Source organism: Peromyscus californicus, unplaced genomic scaffold (assembly GCF_007827085.1).
Source record: "Peromyscus californicus insignis strain IS unplaced genomic scaffold, ASM782708v3 Scaffold_9__1_contigs__length_137607984, whole genome shotgun sequence".
NCBI lineage: Eukaryota > Metazoa > Chordata > Mammalia > Rodentia > Cricetidae > Peromyscus > Peromyscus californicus.
Genome location: NW_026294617.1, coordinates 90,869,931 through 90,894,950, shown reverse-complemented (window position 1 = coordinate 90,894,950; position 25,020 = coordinate 90,869,931). Strand labels below are relative to the sequence as shown.

The 25,020-nt window shown below is 36.6% G+C and overlaps 1 pseudogene; it reads left to right on the top strand.

Annotated features, from left to right (window-relative positions):
• Positions 1 to 7,525: 7,525 nt before the first annotated feature.
• LOC128106674 (nuclear pore complex protein Nup54-like) overlaps positions 7,526 to 25,020 on the top strand; it is a 34,651-nt pseudogene continuing 17,156 nt past the window's right edge.

Genomic DNA, 25,020 nt, shown 5'->3' with positions numbered 1-25,020 from the left:
GTTAATATACTTTCAGAATCCAAATTGGAGTACAAACACTTAATCAACTGATTTTCATGAAAGCTTTTTGCATCTTTTTCAAGTTTATTTAGGGACCTAGTCAAAATTTGCTAGAAAAACAAAGAAATTTCATCTCTAAAATATCTTTTGCAATATGTCTTCTTAGTCAGTACTATTAAATAGTTAATAATATGGAAACTCTTTAAGATATAGCAAATGTCTTATAAATTGCATGATATTCCAAGGTATAAAATGAATGTTTTCAAATCTGAATGATCTCATTGTATGAAGAAATCCTACAAGCCCAATTTAGGTATCAAACAATAGTTACTATCCAGATACACTTATCTAACATAGGAAGGTGCAGGGAGCCTTGCTCCAAATCGGTCCGATGACCTGGGATGGATGTGTGAAGTTGACACAATGAAGGAACTATGACCACCTGTTTCGAACAAGTGGCCCCAGATAGCCTGGACCATTTTTATTTATACAGTTTCAATGCTTTGCATGAACAGTTTTACAATGAAGTTTGTTTCCTTAAGTTCCTAATAATGGTTACAGTAATTGCCAGTTTGTTCCTTTATCTTGTTCCCCTTCTGTCCCCCACCTTTCCTATCAGTAACCATTACCTACTTGATTCATAGGTCTAATGGTAGAAGCATAAGCAGAGTTGCGAGCAACAAAGGAAGTTCTCTAACTAGGCATTCCTACAGGTAGAACAGTGTGCCCAGCTGGCAGCATTTTCTGTTACAGTGTCATGCAAAATGAAAGGTAATTTTGACTCTAGAGGTTAACATTCACTTCTGGTAAGGTCTAAGTTCTCATAATCAACTCAGTAGCCAAAGCTGGATCAATTCATTCTTTATTCTGTACTACTCTATCTCCTATGGGGATATACCTGTTTTTTTCCTGTCATCCTATAAACAATGTAACTTAGAAACCTACTCTTACTAGTTGGCATTGCGTATCCCTTGTTCTTTTGTCTCCTTCCTCTCAACTTCCTACAGTATTGATGCAGCTATTAGAAATGAGGGCATGTGGGTTTATATGATTCTGCTTTATTCCCTATTCTGAGACTGCTCCCATTAACACTTGATATCATTTATTTATTTGTATTTCTCCTGGAATCTTATGGTTAAAATCATTCTCTCCAGAACAGTTATGTAAATTTGTAATGTCATGAACTAGACTTTCAGGCTAGTCACAATGTGTGTTGGAAAGGCAACATCCTGTTCTTAAGAAGCCTGAATTTATGGTCACACATGAAACATCAAAGGCTTTAGGGGCTGAATCAGATCCACTGCATATTTTTAACAACATCACCTTTGGTTCACCCAGTGGAGGGTTATTATGGGCAAGTTTTCCTTTTGTAATAGCTATTTTATCTGTAACTCTGAGAAAGTGAAGCTAGAGGCAGCCAGCAATATGGCTTGTGTATCAAGTGCAAGGAGAGCATACAGCACTCTGACTCTTGTGATCATGCCCAGAATTATGCAGTGAACTGCCCATAGGCCTTGCCCTAATGAGTCAGGTTCTCCATGGCCTTGCCACATGGAAAATTTGTCCGTTCTATTCTCAGGTCTTGTGCTCCAAAGAAGTCACATGGCTCCTGCCAGGATGTCAGAGTCTAGGTCATTGATGTTTAAATCTGTGGCCTGTGTTTGCTTTATCTGAGTCTCTTGATTGGTGTCTTTGAGATTATTAGTAAATACAAAAGTTGCATTCAGATCTCTGGTTTATACATATCTGATGTGAGAACATATTCTGTGAATTACATAATGAAGAAACGTAGTGCAGTCATACAACACAAAAGCAACCCATGACAAAGAAAACTTCATAATAAACTATTCAGACTTTCTATTCATCCAAGAGAAGGATACTAAGGTTGTATATGCAGAGTCCTGAGGAGATAGCTCAGCATGTAAATTACTTGCAATACAAGTGTGAAGACCTAAGTTCAGATAATTATAACACACTCTAAAATGGGAGAGCAAATGTGCATCTGCAACTCCAGTGCTCCTATCCTGAGATGAGAGGTGGTAAAAGGAGAATCCCCAGAAGATGGTGGGCCAGGTAGCCTGGTGTACGAAGTAGAAAATCAGATACCCTGTCTCAAACAAGGTGGAAAGAGAAGACTGACACCCAAGACTGTCCTCACATTCACATATAAACCTGGGCACACATACATGCATATACCACACTCATCCACACACATTCAAAATATTATATATATATATATATATATATATATATATATATATATATATATATATATATCTGCACCCTCACACATAATATTCCCTCAACATATATACTTCCATACTCAAGTGATTATGTCATATAATATATAGAAAATAAATTAATACATATGTTTTATACACACACACACACACACACACACACACACACACACACATATATATGTGTATATATATATTCCCAAATTTGTTCCAACTCACTCTAACTTAATGTTTGTAGCCGAAGTTTTCTCTGGTCCTGCCCAGCCCCATGGACCCCACAGCCACTTATAAAATAATCACTCAGAAGCTTATATTAATTAAAACTGCTCTGCCATTAGCTCAGGCCTACCAATGACTAGCTCTTACATTTAAACTCAGCCCATTTCTGTTAATCTATATGTTGCTACAAGTTCTGTGGCTTTACTTGTGTGCTGTCACACACTGCTCCCTGAACAGTGGGCTGGTGTCTCCTGATTCTGCTCTTCCTCTTCCCAAAATTCTCTTTGTCTGCTGGCCCCACCTATACTACCTGCTTGGCTACTGGCCAATCAGCATTTTATTAAATTAGTGTACAAAAGCATTATCCCATAGTAAATGTTTTAATGTATATACACATAATTTTAGATAGATAAAAGAGATCTACTCATAATAAGAATGATTAGTAATATGAAAGGAAATTATATATCATCTAGGTAAAATAATCATCAAAGAAGGAAAGGAAGATGAATTAACTTCCCAATAGTACAGCATCAACATAATCTAAAGTATAGAAGTAGTTTGAAAGAAGAATTTAACAATTGTGATTTATACCAACAGTGCAGTGACATGGTATAAAACATAAACAAAGTTATAAGTTGATAAGAAAATTCTATAAGTTTTTTAATACATGAAATAAAAATAGTTGGAAATATACTTCATGACTGAGAAACTTGAAATTGAAAATGTTGTAATTGAAGTCAAATTTCAATAGAATGATTGGACTCTAAAATTGAGGGGAAATCTCCAAGATAATTTGCCAAGAAAATAGACTGAAAAAATGAAATAGGTTAATGCAAAATATTGATGCAAGAATTTTAATATTTAACTAAAAAAGATGATAGACTATGAAATATTAATATCATATCTTCTCCCACACCCAACAAAATCAACAATTAAATAACTGTTCATGAGCTCAAGGTGGCTCACAGGACTAATTAAGTACTCACAGGTATATAATAAAGAAAAATAAAGAAATAAAAATAAAGAAACTAAGCATCAAATAGTTTCTGAGAGAATGGCATAGCTGTATCAGATAGATTTATAGAGATGATTAGATGAAAGATAAGGCTAAAATTGATGACTGACACCACGGTCTCTAATTGCCTATTTTTCACATGACACCAACATCTTTGGCCAATGAAACAATGAAGAATGACTGCTTCCCACTAGACAAAGAGGCAATAGCCATTCACTCATCCCCGCTATAGGAAAAGCAAACAAACAAACAAACAAACAAAACACTATTGTTGTTATGTGTTATGGTTTGAAAACATTTTGTTCCTGACAAACTCACATTATAATGTTGGAACTTTGGGAGAGGGTACTGCTTTTCTCAGAAGTGAATTTTTACTCTCATGAGACTGGATAGGTTATTCTGAGAGTAGGTTGATAAAAGAAACTTGATATCCCTACTGTGTCTTTGCATTCACACACTTTGCCATGCCGAGATGCACCTCGAAGCTCTACCAGTTACTAGTGCTGTGTTGTTTGGTCGTTTACAAGAATCATGAACCAAATGAACATCTGTTCATTCTAACATACCCAACTTCAGATATTCTCCAACAAAAAGTAAAAATGGACTAAGGCAAACTACAAAGGAAATCAAACCTCTGTCTCTCAGGTTTATCGTGTGTCCTTCCAAAGATGAGTGAGAAGTAACCTGACACTACTAAAGTACTATTTAGCTTAATCAAGAAGAAATCCCTCCCATTTACAGCAACACATGAAGGTAAACATGAAGACTATAATGCTATGGGGAAAAAGCCAAACATGGAATTAAATATACTATGAGTGTGTTCCTGAAAATTATAGTGATAAGAGAAATAATATCTGGAGACTTAATCCTATACATAATGACTATAGTTAATAAAGGTACATTTGACTTTGTAATAGCTATGACTGATTTTAAATACTTCCATCAAACACAAACAGCCTCCACACTGTATATAGTGCTTCACAGTTGATGGGTGAAATAATGTATATAATATAAAATATATATAATATATACATATATTTCAAAAATGTATTTCATTTACATTGTCCATTCCTAGAATCAAGGATTTTATCAGAACTCTCCTAGAGATTTTGCACAATCTGGTAAATCAGAGAGGTAAATATTGGTTTTCACCTTTTAAACGTCTTCAAATTAGGTGACACTGGTTTAAAACCTGTGCATATCATTTAGATCCTCCTTAATTGAATATTAGAGTCATTGATATTTTAATGAATGGATTTTGAATTTTGAAAATATGGCAGGTTTGGTTTGAGAAAAATGATTTCTTCTGTGAATTATTGCAAGCTCACACAATTAATCATCTGCCTTGTGTGAACGGTATGCATGTGACGAGGTCAGTTGTGCCCGTGTTCTTATTGCTGCCAAGTCCGTCATTACATGTCAACCCCAAAACTGCTGACATATTGCCAATTAGGTTGAGGCGTCCTGTCATCCTGTCCTAGATTTTATTGCTCTGGGATGAATGCTGTGTAAGTACAAGTCAATATGTTAGGGACAGTGAAAAAAAGTTAAGAAAATCTGTTGCATATAATTGGAACAGTAAGTTCATGTACAGTTTCAGCATTCTCACAGTCCAGAGATTTTGTAGATAAATCATTAAATGAGGAACTGGCAACATTTTCAAATGGGGCACACACCTCAAACAGCTGTTTAGAAAAAATTTTTCAAAAATTTACTACTGTACTCCTAATTATATATCATCCTTTAAAAATATGTTAACCTGAAAAAAATATAGTAACTTGGAAGAACATAACTGCTAATAAGAAAGACAAATCTATACACGGCATTAGTGGCACATGTCTTTTAAGCCCAGCACTCCGGAGATGGAGCCAAACAGATCTGAGTTCGAGGACAGCCTGTTCCAGGATGGCCAGAGCCACACAGAGAAACCCTGTCTGGAAAAAAACAAGCAAAACAAAAATGACAAATCTTTGTAATTTTTAAAATATCTATTAAATACCTATTTTATCTGAGAACACATTATAAGACATGGCTATTACACTTTGCAACTCAGTAACTGTGATTACCTGAACATTAAATATGTGAACAACCTGTTATGGATGGGGAAAAGTCTTATGTGACCCCACAACTTGGGGATTTATATACAGTTAATGGTTGATGGGGGAGGGAGACATTTTGTTCAGTAGTGTAATCACTGGCCTGGTGCCTGTACAAACCTTTATCAAACTCAGTGGGTCATGGAACAAAGAATGCAAGACATGAACATGGAAGAGGGAATAATAAGAAAGGGGCAGTGTCAGTAGGAGTCGGGAGAGGGTACGGAAGTAATGGAGGTGAATATGATTGAAATACATCATATAACAAGTTGGTCAAAGGTAAGACAGTTTGTTCATTGCTAAAATTTGCCATTTGATATTGAAATACATTCTTAATAAATATCATTATATTATTTTTGACATGCAGCTTTCTGCTTTTTTACTAATGACTTATTTCATTTTCTATGGAGCACTGAGATAATTTATGGATATTGAAATAATATGAAAAAAAACAAATTTTAATAATTCCTTGAAAAAAATAGTACTGAAGCATCAGAAAATGGTTCTTCTACTTTGAAAATAAATTCTTCTCTCAAATAATATATCCAGACCACACTTTTCCTTCCCTCCACTCCTCCCAGCTCCCTGCATCTCTCCCTCCTCCAGATCGACTCCTCCTCCATTTCCTCTTCAGAAAAGAGCAGGCGACCAAGAGACTATCGTCAAACAAGATAATACAAGATATAACACAAGACAACAGCCCTCATACCGAGACTGAACAAAGCAACCTAATAGGAGAAAAATAGTCCCAAGAGCAGGCAAAGAGTCAGAGACACACCCACTCCCACTGTGAGGAGTCCCACAAAATCGCCAAGCTAACAGCCATGTCATATCTGCAGAAGACCTGGTGCAGACCGCTGTAGGCCCCTTTCTTGCTGCTTCAGTCTCTGTGAGCCCACATGAGTGGGCCATGTTCTTCTGGTGTCCTCCACCCCTCTGACTCCTACAATCTTTCCTCCCCCTCTTCAGTGGGACTCCCTGAGTTCCAAGGGGAGGGACCCAAAGGAGATCTCCAATTTAGCCTCCCTTCATAATGTCTGACTGTGAGTCTCTGCACCCACTCCTATCTGCTTCTTGAGGAGTCCTCTATGATAATGACTGGACAAGGGACCAATCAATGAGTATAGCAGAATATCACTAGGATTTTTTTTTTTGTTAATCATGTTGGATTCCACCTTAGGTCTGTGGACTATTCACTCCTGTTCCTGGCTATTCAAGCAGTACAGGGCATTGGCTCCCTCTTGTGTGTGGTCTTCAAGTTAAACCTAATATTTGTTGTCCATTCCCACAAGTTCTGTGCTATCATTGCTCCAGTTCACCTTGGCAGGAAGTACAGATTTTAGGTCAAATTTTTTTGTGGCTGGGTTTATGTCCAGATTTCTCTTTCCAGTAACCGTCCCACAACAAAGAAATTAGAACGTAGAGGTGAAGACTCCCTGCAGGCATGAGCTTGACCCTATACACTCAATGAGCTGTGTAGATGTTTTCCTCTGCGATGTGGCCTTGCTGTTAGTTTTCAGAGGGTGACCCTCTGTTGTAGCATCAGCCTGGCTTGTTTAGGGATCAGTACTGAACCCCCTTGGCGAGCAATCAACTAAATGTAACCCAGGCCTACCACTGAAGTCTTGCCAGTTCAGTCCCTGTATTCTGTTACCAGCATCACCCTTACAGACTCCAGGAAGTTTCCACCGTACTAGGTATCCACAACACCCCACAAACGTCCCCCAGTTCCAGTTGTCTCTCCTTGCACTCTCCCTCCCCACACCTGATCTGTCCTGCGCCAGTTCCACCTGCCAAATTTTATCAACAGCGCATTTGGCTGTGAGAGTCGATGGTTCAAAAAATTTCATAGAGGAGATGAGAGCTTTGACGATGAGGAGCATAGTGGGGGGAACACTGAAAGTTGACAGTGACCATCTGAGAACAATTGTGGAAGCTGACACTACTATAACTACATGAGATGTGGCCAGGAACTCAACACTATTCAACAGTACTTGATATTTGGAGCAAACTGGTAAGTTGATAAAGCTTGGCAAACGAGTACCTCATTGGCTGACCAAACATGAAAACCAATAGTTATTTTGAATAGCCCTTTTCTCTTACTCTGTGCACAAACGGCCCATTCTCAATATTCCTGGGAAGTGCAAGAAGAGTGGCTTCAATATGCCCAATGGCAATGGCCAGCTCAGTATTTGGGCCAGAGAGAAGCTCCAGAGTACTTTCCAAAGCTAAACAGACTAGAAGAAAGGTTCTGGTCTCTGCTTGGTGGTCTGCTGGCAGTTTGATCCACAAACTGCTTTCTGAATTCTACCAAAGCCATCGCATGTGAAGCCTTTGCTTTTGCTCAGCAGAGCAATGGGATGCTCTGAACACTGCAGCATCTGCAGCTTGTGTTACTAAGAGAAAGAGTCAAACTCTGAATAGCAATCCTGACACATGCCACACACCCATCACTTCCAAAAATGATGAAAGAATTGTTGTGTGAAGTTTTGCCTGACCTCTTGGTGACTGGTTACCTCTTCTCAATCATCTCAGGAACTTTTTCTGGAGAAAATGCTCCCACAGACAGCAAGATGTAGAAATGTTTGCTAAGAACTCCTTGTGTTTCAAGCATGGATTTTTAAAGCACAAGGTTAAACAAACTTAATTCTCATTGGCAAAAACTTGTTCATTATAGTGTTTACAATTTTGATTAATAAAGATGTATTTGTGATTATTTATGAATTAAAATTCAGCCTGGACTGAAATTCTCATTGGAAAAATCAAATATATGTATGAAAATGACATAAGAAAGCCCATTATTAAATAGAATGAATATTTTTAATAAAATAGTAAGAATAATTTAGTAGTAATAAGAATTGGCAAAATATGAAGAAGCATAAAGATGTCATTTATTTGCGTTTGAACACAAACTTGAAATTCTTGTTTATATATAATGAAATGTTCAATTTTTAGATAGCAGGTAAGGCCTTAAGTAGAGTTTCATTTCTAAAGTGAAAAGAGAGGGTGGGCTATGGATGTGGCTTGGTGCTAGAGTTTTTGTCCAACATTCCTGAGACCATTTGAACCCCAGCACTGTTAAACTACCATGAACTAAAGTAAAAATAGGAAAACAAAAGAGATAAGAGGGGGAAAAGTATAAAAAGGTAGATAAAGAGCTAGTAAAGGGAACAGGAAATGATTTCAAAGGCTAGAACTAGAATTTGTCAGACCAATGAGTTAAAATAAAGGTAAAGAATAGGGGCATAGATGCAAAAGTTTGTAAGGACAAATAGTTACCTTGTCATCAGTGACCATGATGATTTATATAGAATATTGAAGCTGGAAATCTGAGATGCAGATTCAAGTAAATAAATAATCCCAGATAACTATATTTTGATACCTGAATCTTTAAATGAGAAAATGATAGTAATCTAAAAATAACCAGACAATATGGGTTTTGTAGAACTTAAATTATCTTGCAAAAAGTGTATATTTATAAAAAGGTTAATAGTTGAAAACAATGTTTTTAATACTTTTAGTATATCTCTGCACAGTTGTGGTTTTGTAGCATTGGGAATTTTGTATTTTAAACCTTCTAGAAATTGTTAGTTGAATTGAAGTAGACAGCTTAAGTTCTCTGACTTCCTTTAAAATGCTCAGTGAACAGTCACAAAGAAATACTTTTTCATGGCTCCCAACACATTTAAGGGATTGGCAACTGTACTGAGAATATGTCTGATAACACTTAATTTGTAATCAATTTTTGCCATTATTTGGAAAACTCATTGTAAGAGAATGTGCTTTATACACATATAGGATAGATACTAACATAGATTTAAACATGTGATATATTCAAATTGCTTTTTATACCAAACAGGGAAAATTATAGCAAACATTTGTTAAAGATAAAAACCTAATCTAACATCAGTATGGTACAATGGAAAACTCACTACCACTACCACCTTCCTAACCTTGAATGAAGAAATTGTACTTGGAAAAGGTTACAGGGAAACAGAAAGCCTTGAACCATAGAGCTAAAGGAAGTGATGTAGACTCAATGAATAGTGGTTGTTTGTTAGCCATGGTGGCTGTAGAATGTGAGAGATGGAATAGAAAACAGAAGCAAAGACAAAGCACGATACTAAAGAACAGAAAGTCGAAACATAGGTATCCACAAGGAACCTTGGGACATTTTCATTACTGGGTTCAATAGGATTTTTAGGTGTCTCAGATGGTAGAAATAAAAAAAAATGGTTATTATTGCTGGTGTTATCCCTTACCAATAATGTGTCCAGAATTGTACTCTATATACAAGTGCACAATTATCCTTAATTCTATTGACAAATCTTGAAAATGGAGATACGGAGGGATAATTATCAGCGATAAAAATTCTCATAAATTATCTTTTAAAAGTTACTTACTATATAAATAGTAAGTCATTGGTGGTCAACCAAATTTCAAAGTTCAGAAAGAAAACAGTGAATCACTGGATAGTCACGAATTTAGTCTTGTTTCTAAGAGTTCTGTACATGAAGAGTCAGACTTTGTTCAAGTCTCACCTCACTGTTCATTCGCTTCTGTTAATTTTCTGATACGACACTTTGATCAAAAGCAAGTTGGGAGGAAACAGCCCGTTTGGATTGCATTTCCAGGTCAAAATCAATCACTGTGGTAAGTTAGAGAAAGAACGTAAAGCAGAAATTATGGAGGAATACACTCACTTTCTGTCTCTGATAGCTTCTTATGCAGCCCAAGCTCACCAGCCTGGTGTAGACGACAGCCACTATGACCTGGGCCATCCCACAACAAGCATTAGTCAAGATATTCAATATGTAAGCAATAACTGCTGGTTAACTCACTGAACTTTCAAGTTCATGTTCCCTAAATAATTTCTGAATTTGATCAAGTAGAAAGGCACAAAAAGTTTTTTCTTACAGTAAAGAGGCTCAGTTTATTCATCTCCCAGGGTTTGTCACACTTTCCACATCTCATCATATCTACCTTTTTAGAAAATATTTTCTCCTCATTAATTTGCTCTCATTATTTGTCCTAGCAATTTAAAAATAGTTCTTGTACATATCATACATATTATTTATGCAAATAATATATAAAAACATAATTTCACAAAGAATCCTTATTGTTATTACTTATTAATCATTATTAAATATCATTCCTGTATTACTTAAAAAGTGGCTTCAACTGCCCAGGAAATAGATGGATTGGACATAATTATTTTAAGTTAAATAAACTTTTTAGTATGCTGCCATGAAACAAAAGTATAGTCTATGAATGCATCTTAGTATATTATTAGAGCAGATAGGTGATTGCCATATTTCATTTCATTTAGTTAAGATTATTTTGTGCTAAGAAAGAAGTGAGCCGAGGTGAAGAGGTAGCTTTTGATTGTTTTAGTCCAGACATTCTCAACCTTCCTAAGGCTGTGGCCCTTTAATACAGTTGTTCATGTTGTGGTGGCCCCCAAGAATAAAATTATTTTTGTTGTTAATTTATAAGTGTAATTTTGCTACTGTTAGGAGATAGAGGTTTCCAAAGGCATCACAGCCCACAGGTTGAGAACCACTGCTTTACATGATGGGTAAACAGCAACGTTGGTGGGGTGCTTCAGAGCATATGTACAAACCAGATATGTGTTGGCTTCCTTCTGTCCCTCAACTCTGCCACACCACTTGATAGGTGCTCATCCACTGTACGGAATGATTGTCACAGAAAACCATCTAGCTTCTGTAGTCAACATTTTATTTATTCTATTATTATTAATGTATATTATTTTTCAATTGATATAATCAGTTTTACATTGCCATTGTAAATGTGCCCAGAATTACTTTTTCTTTCCTTTCTTCCTTTACCTCTCATCTATTCTTTCTCTTTTTCTTCCTTCCCTCATCTCTCTTTCCTTTTTTTTTTTTTTTTTTTGGTTTTTCGAGACAGGGTTTCTCTGTGTAGCTTTGCGCCTGTCCTGGAACTCACTTGGTAGCCCAGGCTGGCCTCGAACTCACAGAGATCTGCCTGGCTCTGCCTCCCGAGTGCTGGGATTAAAGGCGTGCTCCACCACCGCCCGGCTTCTCTTTCCTTTTTTTTTGTTCTGTGTTTAGGATAAAATCTAGGTCCTTATGAAAGTCAGGTAAGTAGTTTGCCAGTGAGTCACACGTCCAGCCCTAGAATTATTCATTTAATTTGTATTGTATTAGATAGAGTTATTCAATTCAAAAGTAGGTAATAATAGCTGGCAGTATAATCTTTCAACATTGCAAGTAGTCACACATGGAAAGGAAGGAAAGTTATTGGGTTGTTTTTAATCTCTCTTTGTCTCTGACTTTCTGTTTCCACATACACTTTTTGCTGCTGTAAGGTAGATCTAGAATTTCCAAGTGCCACAGTCGACTGCTTGTGACCACACTTTGGAATAGAAACTAAAAATCTTGACTGATTTCGGACTTCCAAGTGTTTGTATACTTATCACTCCTCCCACATGAGCAACTATTTTACTGAACTTAAATTCTGAAGATTCTGAATGTTTATATTTGATTTGTATCTTGGGATCAATAGAGCTAGATAACAAACAATCCAGACTGCGCTGGTTACAACCAGCCCCAATTCTTGTCCTCTTGGTTCATTCTGATTGCCTTGCTGGTTTATAGATATTTTCCCTCCTGCTACTATCTTCTAATAGTCTTTTATCATCAAGAGAAAAAATGTTTCTTCAATGCACAAACTTCTAGAGGAAAATGTTCTTTCTCCTTCCAACCTACATAATGAATTTCTTCTTTAATCTCTTTCATTTCTGCTTAATCTAGCCTAGGGGAAAAACATAATTCTCTTTAATTTTCTTTCATAAAATAACATGGAATACGGGAAAGAAATTCATATCTAGCCATCTTCAGGGGATAAATGTCCTAATAGATTATTTTAAAATTATGATTAAGGATGAAATATATGACAACCAATATAGGAAAAACAGTCACTTTCCATAGAAGATACATTTAAAGAATGAAATTATTGTCAAGGCTAATGGCAGCTGAACTTCCTTTTTCCATTGTAATAAAAGGTCTTCAATATTTTTGAAACATCCTGAGATTAGGAACATTAATGAAAGAATTAAAATGTTTAATTCAATGAATCATTATTACTGTACAGCATACACTGATCAGTGAGAATAAAGTTCTCTCTTTTCCAGATGCTTAAAATTTGAAGAAATATTTTTTATTGTTTTGCTGATCAATTTATGACATGATTGGTGCCAAATGAAATATTACAGAAGAAAACTACCTTAGAATATTGATAAATGGGAAGAAGAAAAAATAATTAGCTATAATTTTGATTGTGTTACTTGTCTCTCCTGTATTTTTAACACTAAGAAGTTAGAGTTGTGTGGTCCTGTTGGCAGTGTAGACATAACCTCATAGAAAGGAAAGTGTCAGAACTGGAGTCCCAGGCAAAAGAACTTCAATTTCTCTTTCTATTAGCAAGAACTTTGTTAAAATAACTTGCATTCAGGAAAAAAGGATCTTCTATTAGTTTTTATTATTATCAATAGATACTTTTTTTCATCAGTATTACACACACTTCAGAGAAATAATTTAAGGAAGTTAGTATTTTGACTTTCTAGTTCAGATATTTCTGATGATAATTTTCTCACTCTGTGGCTTCTGCACTCTGATGTGGGATAATGGAGTGCCAGGAATTCTGTTAGAGAAGAGCTGGTCACACCATGACAACCTCAATAAGGGACAAGTTTATCTTTCCAGGCACAATCTTAGTGATCTACTTCTTCTAGCTAGGACCTGCTCTTCCTCATCACCACCTCTCAACAATACCATCATATTATGGATCCATCAAGGAATTAATATAATGACAAAGCAGTAACTTTCAAGATGTAATCATTTACCCACAGCTCAGCTATGTCCCAATTTATGAACCTGTGATTGACATATCATCTGTATGTCCATATGTTGGACTCAGTTTGATGCACCAAACCTTATTATATTTTTATGCCACCATAGCCCAATTATACAATGATATAATTATTTAATGTGTGTTGACATTACTCTAAATATATCAGCTACATGCTGGGAAATGTCTTCTAAAAATTATTACTGAATAAGCATTTTAAAATATTTATAGATGTCTTTTTTTCTTTTATTGAAAGCTTTATTTTTCATAGAGTGTGTTCTGCTTAGGGTTTCCCTCCCCCTATTCCTCCCAGTTGCTTCCATCTCCTCCTCCATCCTGATCCACACCCTCTCTATCTCTGCTTAGAAAACAAACAGGTATCTAAGGAATAATAATAAAATATAATACAATAATATAAATAAAAACAGGGAAAAGGAATATAACAAACAATCAAATAAGAAAAAGCACAAAAAATATGTGTAGATGCTGGAACACACATGTTTGCTCACTCAGGAATCCTATAGAAATCCAAAATCTAAAGCCATAATATATTTGCAAAGGACCTGTAAGAATGGAACAAACAAAACAACAACAACAACAACCCTCCCTGACCTGACATTATAAAGAACCACCACAGATGCCACTGGATTCCTTTTGGGCTGACTATTACCAGGCAGCCTGGCGTGGGGCTTATGCTTAAGAGTGGTTTGTTTTCCAGTGAGACTCCTTTGGAGAAAACTAGTTTTTCACCTGCAAATGCATATCAATTGGAGAGAGCTTCTGGGTTAGGGATGAGGGTGTAGATCCCCGTCTTTCATCTCTGGGATCCCACCTGGTGTAGATTTGTGCTGTCCCTGTGCAGGCTTCCATAATCTTTGTGAATATGTATGTGTGCCAGGCCCACTGTAGTTAAAGGGGCTTGATTCCTTGGTATCCTCCATCCTCTCTGGCTTTTACACCCTTATAGCCTCCTCTTCACCAGGATTTCCTGAGCCCTGAGGTAAGGGATTTGGTCCCTTTAGAGTTACGAGTTCTACGGTTTCTCACTCTCTGCATGTCTACCTGTGTATTTCTGTATTTGTTCCCATCTGCTGCAGCAGGAAGCTTCTCTGATGGTGGCTGAACAAATTTCTTTGAATATTTCTTAATAGTAAGATAGCAACTGAATACAGACATTTTCCTTATGGTATCAAAAAGGAAAGAAAACCCATCCACAACAGACCCAGAATCTTCATCATCTGTCCTTTTTTCCTTATGGAGGCAAAACAAAATTGTCAAACATTGAGTGAGGGAAACAGAAAAAATACAGGAACATTGTGCCTTCTCAATAATTAAACTGGCTTTTTCTTCGTTGCAATATTTAGTAGCTTCTCTCATTTTTATAATAGTTTGAGCTGATAACATAATCATATCACTATCCCATTCCATTTCCTCTCTTCAAAACCTCCCATGTACTCTTTCAAATTCATGGTTTCTTTTTTTCTGTTTATGTTGAGTGTGTGTGTGTGTGTGTGTGTGTGTGTGTGTGTGTGTGTGTGTGTGTGTGTATCCTTAAATATATAAATACAGCCTGAACAGGACATGCTATATTTATATTTTCAGGCTGACCATTTTGTTACTGGAGAGTCAATTGGTGTGCTCTACCCTAGTTAAGACTAGTTCTTTTGCTCTTCCAATTACTTAGCTGCCTATAGTTTTTTTTTTTTTTTTTTTTTTTTTGCCTTCCATGTTAACATGTCTCCTGGTGTTGTCCTTGTCCTAGTCTTTTCAGGCAGACATGTGGGTGATACTTTATGGGTTCAGCTTCTAAGAAATTTCTAGGCGATCCAATCTCAGAGCAAATTTTCTGTTCTGGTGGCCTTTATGATAGATATTTGTGCCTTGCAATGATCTCTGAACCTCAGGTGCAGGTGTGTTGTGTCTTAGGCCATTTCTATTACCGTTGGTTGTTCCCAGAGGTAGAAGATAAGTCCTTATTGTTGAAAACACCATGTGCTTTAGACATACCAGGAGGTGCCATGTAGTCTTCCAAAAGATGGAAACAACCAATGGTTCTACCAAGCTCTGGTGCCTAGGAACCACAGCAATGACTAGCATGTCATGATAACCCTACGGATGTACTAGTGGCACACATACCTTGCTGGTAATCCATAACTCACTAATTTGACATAAGACCAACTTAACAAGAGAGAAACCATGCCTGGCACGGGAGATCTTTTCAACTTCCCAGGGCCAGTAATGTCGTGGACCTTGGAGGGGAGCCTATAACCACTGTTTTACTAAAGCAGCGCAATCCCTAACCTCATTGTAAATATTTGTCCTTCTATCCACAGAGAAGTATAGTCCCCACCACTCATCAAGGAAACTTCTTTTTGCAACAGAGACCATTGCAGAAAAAACAGAGCCAATCAATATGCAGAGTTTTGGAACCCAGTCCTAAGCGATACATTAACAACACAATTCCTGGGCCAAAGTTTTAAAGGGTGCAGAATGTTTGAAAGGTTTTTAAATTGGCCATTAATTTTAATTAATGTAAGTGCTGTCTCCATTGTGTCTATTCTTTCCACCTTTTTAGTAGTAATTTGTTTACTCCAAAGAAAGAATCTGTAGTTTCTGAAATAATGGATTAGAAACATACAGTAAAAACAAATACTTTAGGTAATAGAAAGGTATATGTTCCCTACCCAATTTTTGCTAAAATATTCATTATATTCTTTTTTTTATTTTGCAATACAATTCAATTCTACATATCAGCCACGGATTCCCTTGTTCTCCCCCCTCCCGCCCCCCTCACCTTCCCCCCACTCCACCCCCCATTTCCACCTCCTCCAGGGCAAAGCCTCCCCTGCGGACTGAGATCAACCTGGTAGACTCAGTCCAGGCAGGTCCATTCCCCTCCTCCCAGGCAGAGCCAAGCGACCCTGTATAGGCCCCAGGTTTCAAACAGCCAACTCATGCAATGAGCACAGGACCCTTATATATTCTTATTAAAAAACTCTGAGAGAAGAAACATATTTTTCTTTTCTCTGATTTGTTCCTAGTTTGAGAATTGATAAAAGTATCAATCTGCCATTTGCTTTCTTCTTTGCTTAGTGTTTATATCTCTAACTTGGTTTATCTTTCTGTTTGAATAAAAGATTCTCAAGAGCAGTTGACTAAACTCAGAATCATATTGTTCATGAATTATATAAAGCTTTAGATAACATATTAAATTAAGTAGCTGCTCCAAAACATTGATAAGCATTGCTTAGGTTAGGAAGGTAATCTGCATTATCGTTTTATTTTTAACAAATAATTATAAAATACAAAGATCAACTATTATTTTCAGATCATAGTTTTCTAACACACATCAACAGTTTGGTATGGAGGAAAAGGAATGGAGTAATGCCAAAATTCTGCCATTAGGTGGCAGTGCTGCTTCGGATATGAGACCTGTAGCCAACTTTCCCCTTTCGGGGATGATCTTCTAAAGCGTTTGGAATATTTTGTGAATATATCGTATTACCTGAAGGATTTCGAGTTTCAGGTAAACATGAAAAGAAGACCGTCCACAATTAGCATTGCCTTCTGGCGGCCATCTCTGCACTTTGTCTTCTACCCTCTCAAGGTCTATGAAGTTCCCTGTCTCAACCCAGCTTTGATTGAATTTAGATATCTTAATCCAATCTAAAGCCCTTAGGAGAAAAATAATCAGACAGACCTCTCTCAGTTCATAATACTTCCATTATTAGGTTGCCATTTTTTGTGTGTGTGTGATTTGAGGCAGGGAAAAATTGATTCCATATCACAAAATGTTAGTATTAGGATGCGACAATCAACTTCTATCTGTTACCGGTTGGGTGACTGATCATGATTAGTTTTATAAAATAGGAACAAATGAAAGAATATAAATTGGCAGTTTTGAGTTTTGAAAAGAAGTCAAGAACACAGCTCTATTACCAAAGTATATCTCATGTGTATAAAGTAGAAATGGAAAATGAGTGAATTAATATTGCATGCCCACATTCTTTGAAATAAATACTTATTAAGCTTAGTCTATCTGTATGCATAATCCATTGTTTTGCAAGTATAATTGGTGCTAGAGAGCATTATTTTCTTTACATGATGACAGGACTCTTAAAATAAAGTGTCTGAGCTACAGAAGCCAAAGGTGAGGGGTGATGCTCACTAAATATGCTGAAAAGATTAATAAGGACGAAGTTTGCCAAAGGCAGGCAGTCACCTTCACAACTATGAAAAAAAAAAGGGGAAAAAACCCACAAACAATCTTCTGGCCTGGGCTCAGCAACAGACAAATAATTAACATTAAAGGGGAGAACAGAACGGCAGCTTAAAGCTTATCAAATTGTATCTTCATAAGGAATAATTGAGTTAGACCCCAAAAGGATACACAGAAAGAGTGTCAAAGTCATGCCAGTCTTTATTCTGTAGCCAACTGTAATGAACTAGTTATTTGAGCATACTTTTCACAGGTCCCATGGAAATGAGAAAAGGAAAGAAGACTCTGAGATTGTATATATGTAAATGAAAAAGAGAAAGAAAGAATATAACTCAAATTCTCCAGATGACTTGCTGCCATAAGAATAATCAGAGGAGTTCTTCATAAATGTTACACCCCACACACATTCTTGAACCCCATGTTTTCTCTCCTCCAGCTGCTGTAAATCTGTGGCGTTCTTTAGTTCACCACTACATGCTTAGTGTTTGAAACTTGAAATGTGTCTAAATAGTTTTGATTACATCAATGAATTTCACACATCAGGCATTTACAGATGTAATTCCTTTTCTCTGTAATAATAGAAACACTGAAGTAAATAAAAATTTTAAATGTTATTATTAGATAATTTCTAAAACTTGGGTTTATCTGCCTGAGTACAACGTTTGGATGACCAGAGTTACTTTTCTCGAATTATTCTATATAACATGTTGTATATGAAAAGTATGAGTAATTTTGAAGAGGCAGAATATTTGGTCTTGGATATGCAAGAGGCTTTATCAGGTGATATTCTTTCATTAGTGTTAGTGGATTTTGGTTCTACTTACAGAGTTTAATTCACATGATATATAATTGTTAATTTTATTTTCAAGTTCAAGGGTGCAGGAGACTTCCTTCTAGCTTTCAAGACCCACATTTAAATCTGCCATTGCTATTATGTACTAACCAGATTTTCTTCCCTGATGTAGCTGCTTTTCTGTGGAATAGGTGAAGGAAAATGATTAAAGGGAGAGAAGGAAATGTATATTCCGATTTTGAAATTTGGTGTCTAACTATTAATCTTGGTATTTGAGGACCATACCCCTCCACTCTAATTATGGACAGTTATATAATTCGATAGTTAACCTCTAGATTTAAGCTTCAGGGGAAGTCATTAACTCATTCTTATCCACATTTTCAACACATGATAAAGTCAGTAGAATGGAAGATATTCCCAAAATAATATTACCTTAATAAATGTCAAGTAAAGTCATAGGAAGTAGTACAATTTCTCACCAGAATTACTGGAATTGAAAACCTGAATACATGACAACCTAAAGATTGTTTAAAATAGTATAAGGTAGCATAACTATGCTATGACAAATTCTAAGATGTCCCTAAGTCTGGCCTTCTCAAATGGGACTTCAGATATGGTAGGATAGTGATTTCCAGGATTATCTTACATTATATAGCAGAGCAATCTGTAAAGATGTGTGTTATCTGTATTGGACAGGTTCTATCAAAAACAAAACAAAACAAACCTTTAAAGGGAGGAAAGTTCTTGCTCAAGAGAGATTTCAATATAAGAGAAGAAATCGATCTGCTGACTTTGGGCATGAGGGGTGTGACTTTTATGTAAGGGCATTGAGAAACTTTGTGAATAAACAGCCTTACCTAACTCCTACACACCAGCCAGATCACGGGCTTTGACCTTAGCCCCAGTTCTGCACGACACCAGATCTCAGTACAACCACATAACTTCAGAAGGGAATAGCAAGCTCCCACAAGCATGAATCCTTATATAATGCTTGACTTTAGCTTTGATTTGAGAAGGTGAGTAGAGACTCCAAATATGTGGATATTTGACCTACAGTGAGATAAGAAATGAATTTAATTTTGAGTCACCAAATTTGTGATAATTTGTTGTGTAGAAACTCAAGATCAAGACTCATGATAAAGACCATGTGAGTAATCAACCTTTACATTCTCTCTGACAGGTTCTAGCCTTGTAAAGCATGTGGTCATCTCTGTAGGGATTTTTGAAATAAAAACTGTTCTTTCCTAACTTATGATGATAACATTTAGTGATTATTTTCACTGCAGTTGTGATACATTGATATTTCGTTCAGCTGTCTCACTGATGCCATGACGAGTCCTAGAGTACACAGTGAAGGCACCATGATCAGAATTTTATTTACACAATTGCCTTGGCAGCAGAACAGGAAAACATTAACTGAGTGAAATATAAACCAGTTTATGTTAGAGATATAGGTAGGAGATAGTAGATTAGAAAAATAATAGTAGGTGATGGGAAAGGACAAGATGACTGAAACAGATATTAAGGAAAATTAGAGTTTGATGGCACTTTGATATAGGAAAGAGTCCAGCACAATTCTGTGTGAAACTATATGGACATTGCTTCTGTTGGTTGCATTGAGCCATTTCATTTCTATTTTTCCCAAGCTTACAAAGACAAAGAAAGAAAAGATTCTAAGTTGATTGCGATCTTCAGGTGTTAACGATGGCAGCACAGATGCTGTTCCACAATGAAGCCTGTCACCTGCTGTAACTCAGCATTTGAGGTGCTCACATTCACTCATTTCCACCTGTCTCATCTTTGAGGGAAGGCATAGTTTTCTGTGATCTATGGACCGGTTCACGTCATATCTAAGCTCCATTACAGTGTTTTCTTCATCTCAATCAAAATGACCTTATAACCCAGACTGGGATAATGATTTTTGTTTTAAAAATATGTTGCAGTAGAGTTGTCCTCTTCATAGATGTGACCAACTATTCACTTTATTTTAATGAAATTTTTTATTTATTTTACATACCAACCACAGTTTCCCCTCCCTCCTTCCTTCTGGTTCTCATTCATTCCTCAGAAAGAGTAAAGCCTCCCATGGGAGTCAACAAAGTATGGCATACTAAATTGAGGCAGGACCAAGCTTCTCCTCCCTGCCTCAAGGCTCAGCGAGGCTCCCCACCATAGGGAATAGGTTCCAAAAAGCCAGCTCATGCACCAGGGACAGATCTTGGTTCCACTACTAGAGTCCACAAACAAACAAAGTTTCACAACTATCACCCACATGCAGAGGGCGTAAGTTGGTCCCATTCAGGCTTCCCAGCTGTCAATCTAGAGTCCACAAGCTCCCTAGATCTTAGGTCAGCTGTCTCTGTGGGTTTCCCCATCATGATCTTGACCCACCTTGCTCATACAATCCCTCCTACCTCTCTTTAACTTTACTCTAAGAGCTTGGACCAGTGCTTGGCTGTGGATCTCTGCATCTGCTTCCATCAGTTACTGGATGAAAGTTTTATGATGACAAACTTTTTAATGATGAAGGGGAGTTCTGGTTGCACAAAGGCAAGTTTCTGTGATGCCCTAACTGTGGAAACCATTGCAAGCTCGTACTTCACCAACTGGCCCACTGAGCCCTTGTATTAACTTTCCAGAATGTGATGGAAATTTTCCTCTCTCTCATAAAGACTAGTCATTGCATTGGCTCTTCCAATAGAAAGGAAATATATTGCAACTTTGTTGAAGTTTCCACTTCTGACAATAAATAATTCAATGCCTAATTATTAAGAGCATCTATGTATACACTAAAGAATACAGAAGTAAGCAAAACCTATCAGCATTCTATTCTTCAGTCTAAGTGATAAAACTGATGACCCTTGAATTTTAGATAGTTGAGTATAATGGGTCAGTTTCAAAGCTAGCATTGAAATTTGGGTGCTTTATCCCTCTTTGAGATAAAGTAGAATTTTGAAGAAAAAAATCTCATTGATAATCAAATGTCATTTCTTTCTTGTGAATAGCACTTGATCATTTCTCCAGTTTCCTGGTGAGAAAACAAGCAAACAATAGACACAAAACTACATCAAAATAAACGTGAACATGCTTTTCATAAATAAAATATTTCTATTTCCTTTGCTTATAGACATGGGCCAAACATGAAATTAATAAAAATGTATCATAGAAGTTGCTATATGGTGAAATGAACAAATGGTGAACATGAAAGAAAACCTAGATAAAATGTGGAACTCTGTGTAAAGTCTCGGTCTTCTTCTAACACAAACGATTGAACAAGGGATTGTCCTCAGGGTTATTAAATAGTCCTCACCGCAGCTGTGTGCACTTGATACCCTCTGTTTACTTTAATCACCACTCCACAGCAGAAATGCATAATTGTATACCCAGTATTTTTTTCTCTGCCCAGAATAGTGTTGATATGATGATGGATTATTTTTGGCAAATTTTTATGATGAAAAAAAAAATCCAACATGCATAATACGGTGCCCAGTCGACTGCCCATCCCTCTGCGTTAGCATTCAGCATTTCTAAATTTAGTTTCACATATTGCCATCATTCATCTCGTCTGTGCTGTTGTAATTTGAAGTAAATGTGACAGAATGTCATTTTCCCTGCAAGAACCATTGAGTGGTGCAAACAGTCACAAATACAATGTCTTATTTCATTAGCTGAAACTTCTAGTGAGCCCATCACATTGTAGTAATGCACACATATGAAATGTATAAAATCTTTCCAGAAAACATGCTATCATACAGTTCATTTGGTTACAGTAACTGTTTATCAGTAGTAGTTACTGGGTTGGAAAAATGCCTGGATTTAAAGTAACTCTCTTCCTTGATCAGAGGTCTGTCTAACACATGAACTGTTCATCAGTTAGGTTATTGTAAGAGCCTATAACAAACTTAGATTATACTAAGCCAATAGGAAGTCTCTCTGGAGGCTAGAATAAACAAACAGCGAGCACTGGGATGAGAATTCAGCGGCCACAGACTGAAGTCTCATGGACTTTGTATCTCTACTTTATTCAGTGGCTTTCAGCTTTTCCTTTCATTGCCAACCACTTTATTTCTAAATGATAGAAAACACAGCTGTTAACGGCTTTATAATTTAAAATTTATCAACACCTAATAATCATTGGAGAGGTACCAATTCCTGTAACCATCAGCTGTGGCCAAAAGTGAAATGAAATAATTTAAGCATGGAGCTGTAGAAATCATGTGACCAGGCTAGAAAAATGTAGTTGCCAGAAAGGCTCAAGGAGGAGATGTGGTAGAAACAATTGCACACCGATTCTCTATGGCAAGTCTGAGTCTTACATGTCTAAGTTCCATAGCTTCTGAAATAAATGCTCTTCCACATACATGCTGCTTTCTAAGTTCCTATATGTGTACTGCAGGTAGCTTGTTACTTTGGAAGGTCAGGAGCAAAATATAAATAAGTAATAGGATGTCCTGCAATAGGCATCTATCCAAAGTTCAAGACTGTAATGTGACATTTTTGAGCATACATTTTAAATTGACAGGCCATTAATATGAAATTTTAATAAGGGTAGAAATAAAAAGCAGATGGTTTCAGTTCGCATTAAATGTGTCTCAGCTGTGTTGTCACACTGACGTTATGGCAAAGTGAATTGAACTAAAGAACAAGACAGGTTTTGGGTGAAATTGGACAGAGTGTCTGAATGATGTTATTTCACATTTTTAAAGTCCCTGGTTTATTGCATTTTAAAACTCATATTTGGAGGTTTAATGCTTTTAATGGACCCTAGAAATTTGTAATTTTTAGAGTTTTCACCTTGCCATCCCCAATTGAATTAACTCTTAATGGAAGAAATTTTATTTAGTTATTGTTTGCTGACAAGTGTTTACATCATGCTGTGATCAACAAACCATTCCTTTGATTTTTGGACCCTTATTTATTTCTTCACTTTTTAACATATTAGTGCAGAAATTTCAGTTATACTGTAGGTAGAGAATATGCCATAATGAACTCTTTTGTATCATTGCTCAGCTTGAATAATGCCCCTATGCAGGTTACTTCTGGGAAAAGACTCTATATATCTTTACTATAAAGATTCATTTCTTTTAAATGTTACTATATCATATCCAATGCTAAATTATTTTTGTTGTTAATATTTTAATTCCTTTGAGATTCAGTCTTGCTATGGGTAGCTCAAGTTGACTTGGAATGCATTATGTAAACTAGCCTGGGTTCTAATTTTCAGAAGTCTTTTTCCTTCAGACTTCAGAGTACTTGGATAAAAGGTGTAAGTCACCATCTTTGTTTTTAAGAATGTTTTTATTTTTTCTGTTTTTAATTGAAAATATTCTTTTTGTATAATATGATTATGGTTCCATCTCTCCTAACTCCTTCATTTTTTCAATAGTATGAAACATTTGATTTTCAGCAATTCATCAATTTAAAGGATTTTGGTTTTCTCAGCATTTGTAGGTTAAAGCCCCAATTCCCTTTTTGATGGCATTTGGAGATTAGTGATAGGGAGATGTGTTGCTCAAATCTTAGATGGTCTTTTAATTAAAAAAAAAAATCTGGAACCAGATATTTGGGTGAAAGCTGAAAGATCAGAGAAACAGAGCAAGCCACAGCCAACCTCACTTCCCAAACTCCACGAATCCTCTGACTGAAGGCATTTGAGTCTTCACCCAGAATGGTCTCAGCTGAACTGCTTTAGTTCCTGTTTCCTCATGCCTTATATACCTTTCTCCACCCAGCTATGCCAATTCTTGGGATTAAAGGCATGTGTGCTTCCCAGTACTTGGATTCAAAGTGTGTGCCACCATCTGGACTCTATGTCTAAACTAGTGGCTGACTCTGTCCTCTGATCCCCAGGCAAGTTTGTTAGAGTGTACAATATAATACTACAAGATGAATGGGTCATGATAGTGAAGCTCTTATGTTGGTCCTAGTGTCCTTATAAGGCAAAATCTCAGAGAGATAGCTTCCTGTTTCTACTGTCCATTATGTGAAATGGAGCCTTCCGCAAACCAGCTACAGCTCTTATCAGGCAAGCTTCTCTGGAATCTTTTAGCATTCTCAAGTCAGAATTGTGAAAAAAAACAATTTTTCCTTGTTTATTAAGCTGTCTTTTCCATTTTTGTCATAGCAACCTGGACTGAAAAAAGGAATATTTTCTACAGTTGAATGAAGGAAAAATAAGTCTCATGATTTGGGTATAGAAGTCCCCAAAAATAGCTCATGTGATGAGGACTTCATCCCCAGATATTATTAAAAAGTAACTGAATTACAAAGACAATGAAGTCATTGATGAATTACTCAACTGATGAGTTCTTATAAAATACGCTATTAGTAGGTGGTCCTGTCCAGAGAAAGTAGGTCATTAGGAGCATGTCTTTGAATGTAGTACTCCTTACCCTTTCTGTTTTATAGTTTCTGTTTTTTTCCCCCAACTAGATTTTTCTATGAAGTCCTGGCTTTCCTGGTACCCACTATGAAGAACATGTTTTGCCGGGCAGTGGTGGCTCACGCCTTTAATCCCAGCACTTGGGAGGCAGAGCCAGGCGGAT